Genomic DNA, 14,320 nt, shown 5'->3' with positions numbered 1-14,320 from the left:
TCCTTATATTATTCTATCATAATCCTTAAAAATCTAAGTCATTTTGTTAGGTTGGACACTGACACGTTCTGAAGGGACACTGTGAGAGAGGCCTTTAATCATGGATAGAGATTGTCATTGATTGCCAACCACCCCCAATTAAAACCATAAATCTGACCATTGTGCCTCAGAGACTGTTGTTCAGTGACATGTGAACAATGTTAAACAAAGCTTCGTAACAACTAAGGGAGCCCCCTCTTGTTCAAGGCCCAACTTGAACCTAATGGTTGGTTGAGTTGGTTTCCTGGGATAGTTTGTGCAGCCAAGGACTATCTATAGGAAACAGGTACAAAACATGGATAAAAACAATATATAGAAATGTTATACCTTCATTTACATACATGCTATATTCTGATCCTTAGCTCTCCTCCTCCCTCAACTGATGGTCTCACTAAATATGTCTTTTCTTGGATCCAAGAGGATGTATTTGGAAACTTAGGGCTATGAAATGTTAGGAAGCTTCTCCAATCATTGACATCTACCCAACTTTCACATAAGATGGGTTGAGTTGATCTTCTTGGAATGGATTATTCTAGAATTTTAAGCTACATCGCTCCTAAGATGAAGGGAAGTTATATATCCAAAGTGGTAGGTTGTATCACTGCAATAGAGTGATGGGTAACAAAACGTTAAGCTTGTGAGAGTGATGGGCTCCTAAAAGACAAAAACTTGTTTGACACTAGTTTTTTTAATTTATATAAACAGCAAAAAAAATTAAACACTAGATTTTTGGTTTATATAAAAAAAAAAAAAAAGACACTAGTTTTTTTAGTTGATATAAGATAGAAAAAAAATTAAACACTAATTTTTTAGTTGATATAAAATAGGAAAACAAAAATTAGACACTAGCTTTTTGGTTGAAAAATTATAAGCGGGTGCGTTCACAACACGATGAATAAGCAAAAAATATGCACTCATCAACAATATTATATTGAAAAAATATTAAGAATAATTATGATTAACCTTAAACTTCGTTGAGGGTAATTATTTACAATGTTTCTCCAAGGCCTTTGTCGCAGTCAAACAAAGGGTTGAGTTTTAAAAGTCAACGTACCAGGTACGCTTTATTCAAATTATTTTTAAAATAGTTGAAGTCTACCATACCAATAAGTAAAAATATACATAGGGAGGGAGAGTGCAATATTAGTTTTGAAATAAATTTCAACCGCCGTTCTAGAAGAGACAATTCTAGCGGCTCCGAGAGCCAATGAAAAATTATTTCAATTAGTTTTCAAATAAGTTTATTTTCGTCGGTTAACGGTTCATATTCTCTTTTTTCTTTTTGTCGGGCATCCAGGATTGAACTTGGGTTAATTGTTTGGAATTTTTTTTGAGTTTTTGTTAGAAATTTGTTGAAAAAATGTGTTGGAATTTTGATTTGTGTTGTTTAGAATAGTTTTTTATATTGTATATATAGATTTAATATTTCAAAAAAAAATTGAAATATTTATGAAGAGTTTATCCATCAAATTTGTAATTACAACAAATCTCTTTTAAATTTTAGACAAATAAAATGTAAAAATAAATCAAAAAACTTTTTTAAAAATTAAATTTTAAAACAACTTTATTGTTAAACTTTTTTTTATATGAGCGATGTCACTACCAGGTTAAATGTCACTGCAGCAATTTATGGGATTTTTAAATAAGTTAATTAGTAATAAATTTACTTGTCAATATAATATTAATATTAGTGTAGTCTGACCGTTTTAAAACCATTGTAGTTGTGTTGCAAAAAGTGATCACAATAAGCAAAATAATTAACCATTAGGGTGGTCTAAACCAGTCACAATTTAGCTTGGAAATAAATACAAATTTTAACTTGAGATAATCTGGTGGAACCCTAAATTAGTCACAATTTAGCAATTTAGTTAGGAAATTAATAGAAATTTTAATTTGAGATAATATGGTGGAAGATTTGAATTTTCAAGCTTCAGGATGATTTTGAGTGGCCAATGTTCTTGAGTACCGCAATGCTCTTCAGTGAAGCCATGTCCATCGTCATTTAAACACTCCCGCAATTGAATTTATTGTGAATTTTTAGCAGCTAAAAAATCTGGCCACATTAGATTGTTGGGAATTTCTGATAATTCCAAACAAAACAGAACAATACTCTGTTTTAACACAGCGAAAACAGAAAAAAAATCGCTTTGCTAAAACTGATGTTTCGGCAACGTAGTTTCGTCAGTTGCTGTTTGCAGTGTTTCAACAATGCTGAAACTCATGTATCAGCAACACTCTGTTTTGACGTCAAGACTATTTTCTGCTTACGGTGTATTAGCAACACGCAAAAAAAACTTCTATTTATAAAAAGTAAACCAACTGATACAAATTCGTCTTCCTCACATAGAGGGATTTTCACAATTTCTATTACAAAACATCTTCCTCTTAACAGAGGGATTCAACAATGACTATGCTAAAAAATATCTTCCTTCTAACAGAGGGATTCACCAAGAAACGCTTCAGTTCCACATAAATAGCATCCTCCTTCTAACAGAAGGATTCTCCAACATCCCTTCTCCAGAGGCACTTCAATCTGTGTCTTACATTCATTTAGCAGATACGCACTGTATCGTATTGCCTTTTGTTTTCTCAACAGAACAACTGCAAAGATTTCATGCTCTTGCATTTTCTACCCTCTCTCACAGCAAACAATCACAAAAAAATTACATTCAAATCTGCACTGTTGTGCATTTCACTATTCTGGAAGCAATTTTCTTCACGCTGTTGTGTGCTCTCCTCTGATCTCTATCAATCTTTTCACCTCGTTGTGTCTGCGTTTTATAGTGTGAGAAGCGGTCATAACTTATCCATCAACCGCTTCAACTCTCTCACAGAGTCTCTGCTGCAATCTGCTCCTCATAATGAACGAAATTTGATCTTTCTAACATTTTGCTGTGCTTCTTGAGTCGGTTTTGTGGAAACCAATAGCTGATAAATGCTGCGGCCGACTCGAGGCTGGTTCTATTCACTTTCGGTCATTCTTCTCTTTAATGCGGTTGTTTAGAAGTAATGGCATAGTTGTGGATCTAATCTTCCTCCTTCTGGAACACAAAAACAATTAAAGGGTGAAAAGACGGTAATGGCGTTGGCCTTTTTTTTAAAGTAAAGTAGCTGCTGCTGTTCAACTGTTCACTGCAGTTGAAATTATAATTTCAACATTCCCCTTTAATTTCAATCGCTGAGTTATCAATCATACCCAGACACTTCATTAAAAACTCGAAACTTTTCTGATCCAATGGTTTGGTCAGAATATCTGCTACTTGCTCCTTCTCTGCTCTCATGGGAGATTTAATTCCATATCTCTCCCCTATAGGAAGATCCATTTGATAGAGTTCTACCAGGGTCTTCATCAAATCTTCAATTTCTTCCTCTGTCATATTGACAAGGCTGTTAGCAATGAAGCCCATCTCAGCCATCTTGGCAAGAGTTACATATCGAACTCCGTACTCTTTAAACATATCTTCAAGGAACTTCAATTCCTTTCTCTGGTTCATGGGTTCTGTCCATTTCCTATCTTTAACTCCATCTTCTAAATGAACATGGTCATCAAAATGACTAGATAAAGCAAACAAAGAATCCGTACCTCCATTGGTTGCTTCTTGTGGTGTGCTTGGAGAAGCACATTCATTTCTCCTCAAGGGTGTCTCTTGCTGCCCTTGTGTTGGTGCTGTTGTTTGGGGCTGTACTTCAACCATCTCCTCATCATATTCATCATGAGACAAACAATTTTTATCATTCATTGTTTTCTCTAAGATTTTATCACAAGCTTCCTCCTCAATGAACTGAGGTTTTACTGTCTTCACTCTCTCCATGCCTTGATAGGCTGTCTTGAGAGTTTTCCATGCTTCTCTGGATGTCTTGGCTGCTGCTATCCTTGGAAACACACTCTCATCCACTGCTCGATACAAGAAGTAGAGGGCCTTAGCATCCTCCTTCTTATAGTTCTTCAACAACTCTTTCTCTACCTGATTTAAGCTATTAAACTCATTTTCATTTGTTGGTTCTTCAAAACCATCTTCAACAAATTCCCATAAATCTTCTGAGAAAAGCAAAGCTCTCATAACTATTGTCCAATAGTCATAATTTTTCCCATTAAGTAGTGGGAGCTGAGTATTAAAAATACCCATGCTAGTGCTGGTGCTCGCCATTCTTGCACTCTTCAAAAATACTTGACTGTGTATTAAAATAACTGACTGTCTTCAATAGTAACACAGAAAACTAGCTTGAGAAATACCTTTGAATCTTTCTTGACTGAGTCTTCACTCTGCTGGATAATTTGCTGCAGCAAGAAACCTTCCTTCAGCTTCTTTGACGCCTTCAAAGATCTTGGACTAGCTCTGATACCATGTTGAGAATTTCTGATAATTCCAAACAAAACTAAACAAAACAGAACAATACTCTGTTTTAACACAACGAAAACAGAAAAAAAATCGCTTTTCTGAAATTGGTGTTTCAGAAACGCAGTTTCGTCAGTTGCTGTTTGTAGTGTTTCAGCAACGGTGTTTCAGCAATGCTAAAACTCGTGTATCAACAACATTCTGTTTTGACGTCAAGACTATTTTCTGCTTTCAGTGTATCAGCAACACACAAAAAAAACTTCTATTTATAAAAAGTAAACCAACTGATACAAATTCGTCTTCCTCACATAGAGGGATTTTCACAATTGCTATTACAGAACATCTTCTTCTTAACATAGGGATTTACCAATTTATGCTGAAGAGCATCTTCCTCTTAAGAGAGGGATTCACCAATGACTATAGCGAAAAACATCTCCCTTTTAACAGAGGGATTCACCAAGGAACACTTCAGTTCCACATAAATAGCATCCTCCTTCTAACAGAGGGATTCTCCAACATGCCTTCTTCAGAGGCACTTTAATCTGTGTCTTACATTCATTTAGCACATATTCGCTGCAGCGTATTGGCTTTCGTTTTCTTAACAGAACAACTTCAAAGATTTCATGCTGCTGTGTTTTCTACACTCTCTCACAGCAAACAATCACAAAACAAATTACATTCAAATCTGCACTGTTGTGCATTTCACTATTCTGTAAGCATTTTTCTTCACGCTGTTGCGTGCTCTCCTCTACTCTCTATCAATCTTTTCTACATCGCTGTGTCTGCGTTTTATAGTGTGGGAAGCGGTCATAACTTATCTATCAACCGCTTAACTCTCTGACAGAGTCTCTGCTGTAATCTGCCCCTCATAATGAACGAAATCTGATCTTTCTGACATTCTGTTGTGCTTCTTGAGTCGGTTGTGTGGAAACCCATAGCTGATAAATGTTGCGGCCGAATCGAGGCTTGTTCTATTCACTTTCGACGATTCTACTCTTTAATGCGGTTGTTTAGAAGTAATGACATAGTGGTGGATCTGATCTTCCTCCTTCGGGAACACAAAAACAATTAAAGGATGAAAAGACGGTAATGGCGGTGGCCTTTTTTTTTAAAGTAAAGTAGCTACTGTTGTTCAACTGTTCACTCTAGTTGAAATTATAATTTCAAAATAGGTATGCGATGACGAACGCTATGATGGATGAATCTTGTACAATACATTACAACTTTCTCTAAATAGATGAACTTGGCTGCCTTCATCTCAATCCACAGGCTCAGGGTGAACGAGAAGGTTTGATTGAGTGCCGTGCAGAGAAGAGAACAATGACGGAACTGCCATCGGTGGGCAGCCTGTGTTTGGGGTCACAACGATTAGATGTATCAGCACTGGGGTTGGGTTGCATGGGCATGTCGGCCGCCTATGGCCCTCCAAAGCCCAAGCAAGAAATGATATCTCTCATCCAGCATGCCGTCTCCAGAGGTGTCACGTTTCTTGATACTGCGGAAAATTATGGCCCTTTCACCAACGAAGTTCTCATTGGAAAAGTGAGGCTGGTGTACGGGATTTTCCCTTTGCCTTAGCAATTGCCTATATCTTACCCATGTTGATACAATAATTGCAATTGCCTATATCTTACCCATGTTCATACAATTTTGACGAAGTTCCGTTTGTGTTGTGCAGGCCATTAAAGGAATTAGGGAGAAAGTCCAATTAGCCACAAAGTTTGGAATCAGAATTGTCCATTGAGAACTGAAGATTCGAGGAGATCCCGCATATGTTCGTGCAGCCTGCGAAGAAAGCTTGAAGAGACTTGGAGTGGATTGCATTGATCTTTATTATCAGCATCGTATTGACACTAAAGTCCCCATTGAAGTTACGGTATGTATTGTTGCGATAGGTTTAGATTTAGTTCTTGGATGGTGCTGGTTTAGGGTTCGATTTAGTTCTTGGAAGTTTATTTGCAGTGGGCATAGTCAAAGTTCTGAGGAAAAAAAATGATGTTCTATGCGGCGAATCAGCAGTGGAGATAAGTTCAGGGCAGCAATGTGTTTCCACCATATTCTATTAGTATTTTCCCTTCAGTAAAATTGAGAACTTGAATTACCATCAGATCTGAAAATCTATCACTTGTTGACCGTAGCAAATTTGCTTGTCACTTCATTGGTATCTCTTCATTCATGTTTTTTTTCCCATAATTGTACCTCTAATTTACCATTTCATTTACTTAATTATAGTTTCATGGCATTTGTCTACTCATCTGCAACTTTCATTTATTTAACAACAGTTTGATGTGGTGCTTTTTATGTCTATCTGTGACAGATTGGAGAGTTGAAGAAGGGAAAATAAAATATTTCGGACTCTCTGAGGCTTCTGCGTCCACAATTAGAAGGGCTCATGCTGTTCATCCTTTAACAGCTGTTCAGATTGAATGGTCTTTGTGGACTAGAGATGCAGAAGAGGAAATTACTCCCACTTGCAGCTATGATCAGATCTTAGGAGTTAGCATTTGACATATTGTTATTAGCTTTGTATTATGAATTTCTAACATACATATTAAAATTATATTGGCAGAGCACTTGGTATTGGAATTGTGCCATACAGCCCTCTGGGGCAGGGTTTCTTTACTTCTGGAGCTAAGACAATGGAAATTTTAACAGATGATTTTAGAAAGGTATTTTGTGTTTATTTATATTCTGAATTGACTATTTCAGAAAATGTTATTAATGTTTTATTCTAAATAATTGAAACCATAAATTTAATTATACCTCTTCAAAGTTATAAGAAAATATTTCAGAAATAATTATATTAATGAATAATTGTTAAGGGAATCAACCCATGTAGTTCATTGTCTAGACAAGAAGACTCAGATCATGACAGGTAGTATAATTTATTGTCTGGATAAAATAAAGACTCAAATCATTACAGCTAGTTAAATAGATTAACCAATCTTTCCAAAACCTAAAACACACCTTATACCCTATTAAAAAAAACTATTTTTACTTGGTCGGGAAAAAAAATTTCTTAACATCTTCAATTTTATTGGATAATGTTATTAAATTAATATTTATCTAAAATTTAAGAAGTTTACAAACCGGGGTAAATTATCCTAACGTGACCCATTTTGTTTTAATGTCCATTTTCCGAAGCTTCACATAGTGCACGGATACCAGCATATCAATTTTTTGTTGATAAGACTTCATTTTATTGTTATTTCGAAGCATTTTTTTGATAATTTCAGTTGTATTGATTATTTTACAGGCATTTCCAAAGTTTACAGAAGATAACCTTCAAAGGAATACGTCGACGTTTGAAAAACTAGCTGAAATAGCTTCTCGGAAGGGATGTTCCCCGGGTCAACTTTCGCTTGCTGGATTAGCCATCAAGGAAATGACGTGTCACCAATTCCTGGAACCACCAAAGTTAAGAATTTGGAAGAAAATACCGGTGCTCTTTCTGTTAAGATCAGACCTGACGAGATGAAGGAAATAGAAAATGTATTATCCACTTGTGGCTTCTCTGGAAATCGAATTAGTGATGCCTATAAGCATCTGACGTGGATAAACTCAGAAACACCTCCTCCCTCTTCATGGAAGGATGCCATCTGATGATTTTTAACATCATTCTCTGCAACCAAAGCCAAATCGTCCGTTTATAACGGATATCGTCTTTTCCCTCTTATTTTAAACTGTATATAAAGAGTACATGCATGTTCAGTTGGATATAGATAGTATATTGTCAAGTTCAGCGTGTTATCCCATTCATGTAATAATGTGGTTTATCTAAGATAATCTCACTCCCTTAACGTAAGGCTCATATTCCGTTCATCCAATAAATGGAGTTGAGTAGTTTTTGGATTTTTTGGTGTTAGAAATTGGTGGAAAAATCTTAGGTGAAATTTTGATTTGTGTTATTTAAATTGGTTTTTTTTCAGTGTAAACACAGATTCACCATTTTCGAAAACTTTTAAAAGGATTTGATTTTGCATGATTTACCCATAAACTTGTGATTTCAATAAGTTCTTGCCAAATTTTAGAGAAATTACACCTAAAATACCCACTAAAACAAATTCCAAAAAATCTCACTAAAAACTACACACTATAAATGAATATTATTCATTGCAACAAAAACAATATCCTGAATGTATGCAGCCACAACGACTTCGATTGTCATGCCCTCAATTATTTTTAATGAGTTGTACAACATGCGGCAACAGCGAAATACTTAAACATTTTCATTTCTAAGTTATTTTCTGGACTACGCCTAACATTCACATATTTTTCCATTTTAACTTATTAATGTGCGGAATACATTAATAACCATAAACCAATGCAAGAGACGAGATACACAATATATGCAAGTAATATTTACAATATTGTTGTTTTTACAAATTCCCCTCAGAGAATATCTCGAACGACTTTATAAAACTTACAAACACAGAATGTTGTGTAGCGCGACCGGTCCACCAACTCGGCCACTACACCGTGCAAGCCCTGTTGAGCCACACAACACCATGCACCATTTTATCGTTTCCACCAAACTCTCTAATTGTGCTAGGCGAACTTGCCACTGGCACGTGTCGCTTTTCTGTGGGTGCACCTGTCGATGGGTTTGTGTTGCCTTACCGTGGGCGCACCTGCCCCGACTCGTATCGTTCAGCTACGGACACACCACCTCGGGCAGCCCTGCCCAGCTTACCTCACCTCCGTGTTGTGTTCAGACTTCCACTGTCACTGCAACTCTACTAACCCAACTATGTGGCAACATGTGGGTCGTCCGTTTGGTCCACCCCGACTGCTGTTAGCTCTATCCACTTGACATGTGGTAGAGTTGTTTGCCCCTTTGCTATTCCTTCACTTTGCCCGTCTAGTAGGCACATCCCCTACTTCACTTCTCGAGTAGTTCGTCCATAACATATAGACTTCCTTTGCTGTGATGAACTATGGAGACTTCGTTTGTGCTCTTGCCAGCATCCCTCCGCTAGTATATACAGCGGTCCAACCTTTGGTAGGGACTTCGAATTTTGTCAAGTCGACCCTCCATGTCATGCCCCTACACCTGCGGTGGTCTTCCAACCACTTGTAGCAAGGTGCGGCACCACCGAACACTTTTTTTTCACCAATACTAACATTTGTGGACTACGCCTACTTCCACATTAACATTACTTTGCTTGTGTTTCGCAACCAAGTAAACGTGTAATTATCCTTTCTATTTAATGAAGCCCATACTCATTCATTATCATCATGCAATTATACCAAGAACAACAACAATTGCAACAAGTATAAAGGGGAGGGGCAACTCCCCGTAATGTGAGTCTACCCGACAATTTATTAAGAATATCAGTTTACAACATACAAGTGTGTCTTGGCCGAACCAAGTCTCACACTTAACCAAATTTACAAAGAGAGGCAAACTTGCCTTTTACAGTAGTCTTGTGCACCTCTTGCACAAAGGATGATGCTCACCCGAGCCACCTAGAATCCTATGCCAAGTCTTACATCAAAACCGCACCTTAGAATCCACGCTGGGCACACTTGCCCAACCTTCGACATGATCACAAGACTTCAACCAAGTGTACAATCCTCTTGGAGCAATGCGCATGAGATATGCGCAACTCCCTCTTGACTTGTGCACTTCCTTCTTGCTCCTTGCGAAGATGTAAGAGTGAATGAGATGATGAGTTATGAGCTCTCATGCTCCACTCATATATATGCTTCTTTGTTGGTTTACAATGGGTGTGCAGCCCCTTGGCCGATCCCCAAACCTTACACAATGCGTCCCTATAAGGGCCTTTACCAAGTCGGCTTGCCCTCACTGCAAGCTCCTTCCAAGTCGCAATATAAACTCCCAACACTTAGCCGGATTTCCCAAGTGTCGTAATCTTCTCCATGGTTTCGTCGCATTGTTGTTCATGGTACCGTCGCATTTCTTCCGCAGCACTGTCGCACGCCCGTTCGTCACGCGCCCGTCGTGTGCCCGTCGTGCGCCCGCACGCCCGCGCGCCCACTCGCGCCCGCACGCCCGCGCGCCCGCTCGCGCCCTCTTGCACGGCGACTTCGCCCGACGCCCGTCGCACTTAAGCTCAAGGATCTTACATCCTCCTCCACCTGAAATCGTTGTCGTCCTCGACAACATACCATCCTGGTAGCCATCCACCAAGATCATCATCATCCATGATGTTGACTCCTCCACACAAGGCAAACATCCTTGCAACATACGTAGAGCCTCATCTCCATCATGCTTCGACTTAGTGACCAACTGCGACCAAGCTCACCATACCAAGGTATGCACCTCAACGGTATGCTCTCCATCAGATGTCATCTCGATCCATGATTACTAACTTCCTGCCTTCATCATGTGTTGTTATAGACAATTTTGTGCCTTGCAGCATCAGGCATGAATTGTCAATAATCCAAGGGATCCAAAGTCCCTAAACATGATGTACCTACCCCTAGAGGAACAAGGTCAGCAAGCCAACAGCTCTCAGATCAATTCTCCACCTGAAAACACTCAAAAACAAGCAATCCTGAAATCAAAGCAGGTGCTCCACTAGGCTTCTGTGCTGAAACTCAGTTGCTCCATGGTGTACCTGCGTTGCAAAGCAAGTGGAACAAAGGCCACCTGCGCTGAGCGAGATGGGACAAGTGGCACAATGAGTCATTGCTCTGGAATCTTCCAAAAATGACACTTGGATCAGGGATTTCGCCTTGTGATGAGTCAGAGGCTCTGTTTCTCCAAGTGGAAGCAAGGTTCTCCAAGTGGACTCAAGAACTGAAGATCAACTGAAGAGAGAGATGACACAAGGCAGCTACACATCAGTTGCAAGCTGACTCATCCTTTCTCAATTCATCTATATATTGAGCTCTCTCCTATGAGCTCAGGGGGCTGGAATTTTGTGCAAAGTAATGATATGCTGTTGGTTTCACTATAGAGCTATTGGGTGATTGCTTGAAGGAGGTGAAGAGGAGAAATTCTTTCTGCTGGGAGGTGTTGCTGGATTGGAGCCTTCAATGGTTGTAACACTCTCAGAACTTTACTTCTTCCATTAATAAAAGCTATTGAGGTTCTTCTATATGCACTTGTTTCAATGATGTGTTGTGATAATTGTATATTTGATTTATGCTAATCCTTGAATCAGTTATGATTGCATGCTTCTTGTAGTTTCCTTCTTTGTTATTTTGCAGGATCTCATTGTAACTGGGCCAGCAAAAGAGCAAGGAGCTGGGAGCAAGCAAGCAAAGAGAAGAGTTTGGATTCGACATTAAGCGCAAGGCAACGGTTAGTGCATTTCTTCATTCTCTCTTGCTTTCATAAAGAAGTAAACCTTAAGTAGTTTTCTTTACAGTTGTTGCTGAGGTACTATCACCCTTAGAGTGGGATAGGGTCATCCGAGTCGGATACTTTTCCCTACAACAAACTGGCGACTCCACTCTAAGGGAAAAGTACATCGAGTGAAGATCAGAAGAGATTGAAGACCCCGGATCTAGTTTCATCCATCCGGGCTGCGATATATATTCAGGATATAAAGACATTTGATATGTACATCATTGCAGCAGATGATCATCCTTCTCAAAGGATGATAATTTCAGCAGAGAATTATCAGTCTACCATCAGACGGTCGTCTGTTCTATGTACCAAAATGAATTTATAAAGCTGAGCATGGGAATGCCCGCCTCAGCTAGATCATGAAAAAAGTATGGAAAATAATGTATTTTATTGTATCTTATTACAGGACACTTCTCAGCAGATTGAATGAACTTCGGATCCTCCTAATAAAGCATTTCACCCGATAAACGACCTCATACTTTAGGGGGCATACCTCTAGGAGTATTTGATTTCAGGATTGCTTGTTTTTGAGTGTTTTCAGGTGGAGAACTGATCTGAGAGCTGTTGGCTTGCTAACCTTGTTCTTCTAGGGGTAGGAACATCATGTTTAGGGACTTTGGATCCCTTGGATTATTGACAATTCATGCTTGATGCTGCAAGGCACAAAATTGTCTATAACAGATGCCCCCTAAAGTATGAGGTCGTTTATCGGGTGAAATGCTTTCTTAGGAGGATCTGAAGTTCATTCAATCTGCTGAGAAGTGTCCTGTAATAAGAGTTTGTTGTAGGGAAAAGTATCCGACTCGGATGACCCTATCCCACTCTAAGGGTGATAGTACCTCAGCAACAACTGTAAAGAAAACTACTTAAGGTTTACTTCTTTATGAAAGCAAGAGAGAATGAAGAAATGCACTAACCGTTGCCTTGCGCTTAATGTCGAATCCAAACTCTTCTCTTTGCTTGCTTGCTCCCAGCGCCTTGCTTTTTTGCTGGCCCAGCTACAATGAGATCCTACAAAATAACAAAGAAGGAAACTACAAGAAGCATGCAATCATAACTGATTCAAGGATTAGCATAAATCAAATATACAATTATCACAACACATCATTGAAACAAGTGCATATAGAAGAACCTCAATAGCTTTTATTAATGGAAGAAGTAAAGTTCTGAGAGTGTTACAACCATTGAAGGCTCCAATCCAGCAACACCTCCCAGCAGAAAGAATTTCTCCTCTTCACCTCCTTCAAGCAATCACCCAATAGCTCTATAGTGAAACCAACAACATATCATTACTTTGCACAAAATTCCAGCCCCCTGAGCTCATAGGAGAGAGCTCAATATATAGATGAATTGAGAAAGGATGAGTCAGCTTGCAACTGATGTGTAGCTGCCTTGTGTCCTCTCTCTCTTCAGTTGATCTTCAGTTCTTGAGTCCACTTGGAGAACCTTGCTTCCACTTGGAGAAACAGAGCCTCTGACTCATCACAAGGCGAAATCCCTGATCCAAGTGTCATTTTTGGAAGATTCCAGAGCAATGACTCATTGTGCCACTTGTCCCATCTCGCTCAGTGCAGGTGGCCTTTGTTCCACTTGCTTTGCAATGCAGGTACACCATGGAGCAGCTGAGTTTCAGCGCAGAAGCCTAGTGGAGCACTTGCTTTGATTTCAGGATTGCTTGTTTTTGAGTGTTTTCAGGTGGAGAACTGATCTGAGAGCTGTTGGCTTGCTGACCTTGTTCCTCTAGGGGTAGGAACATCATGTTTAGGGACTTTGGATCCCTTGGATTATTGACAATTCATGCCTGATGCTGCAAGGCACAAAATTGTCTATAACAGATGCCCCCTAAAGTATGAGGTCGTTTATCGGGTGAAATGCTTTATTAGGAGGATCCGAAGTTCATTCAATCTGCTGAGAAGTGTCCTGTAATAAGATACAATACAATACATTATTTTCCATACTTTTTTCATGATCTAGCTGAGGCGGGCATTCCCATGCTCAGCTTTATAAATTCATTTTGGTACATAGAACAGACGATCGTCTGATGGTAGACTGATAATTCTCTGCTGAAATTATCATCCTTTGAGAAGGATGATCATCTGCTACAATGATGTACACATCAAATGTCTTTATATCCTGAATATATATCGCAGCCCGGATGGATGAAACTAGATCCGGGGTCTTCAATCTCTTCCGATCTTCACTCGATGTACAAGTCGATCCATGTGAGAATTTCTTGAAGTCGAACATGGAAAGACATCGCTTGATTACCGGTCAATGATGTAAACCGTTAACAAGCGCGAGAGAAATCACTGATAAGGATGATGACCCTCAAGGTACAGCAGTACAATTCACATGGTGGGAATAAAGGACTTGGCGTCGACTACCATGCAAAATCTTTTGGTCGAAGGTCATTGATGTATACCTGTCGCCGGAAGTGAGAAACTTGCCATTGAGGCATGCAAGCTTCAAAGTACTGAAGGGGTTGTTCCTAGATCAACTCCTTGGATAATGAGCTGATGTCGACAAGGAGTGATCCGTCAAAGGAGGGCCTTAATGAATCCCACATCATTGACACGGAACGGAGCTAGTGATTGTGATGAGGTGAAAACAAACTGTGATGTAT

The 14,320-nt window shown here is 39.1% G+C and overlaps 1 pseudogene; it reads left to right on the top strand.

The window, feature by feature from the left end:
- Positions 1 to 5,696: 5,696 nt before the first annotated feature.
- On the top strand, positions 5,697 to 7,979 carry LOC149212752 (putative aldo-keto reductase 2; annotated as a pseudogene).
- The last annotated feature ends 6,341 nt before the right edge of the window (positions 7,980 to 14,320 follow it).

The sequence above is a fragment of the Pinus tabuliformis genome, chromosome 1_1 (genome assembly GCF_031772625.1).
Source record: "Pinus tabuliformis cultivar Carrire ecotype Pingquan chromosome 1_1, CPIR1, whole genome shotgun sequence".
In the NCBI taxonomy this organism is placed as follows: domain Eukaryota; kingdom Viridiplantae; phylum Streptophyta; class Pinopsida; order Pinales; family Pinaceae; genus Pinus; species Pinus tabuliformis.
The sequence above is the reverse complement of the archived record's forward strand: the minus strand, read 5'-3'. Positions and strand labels throughout refer to the sequence as shown.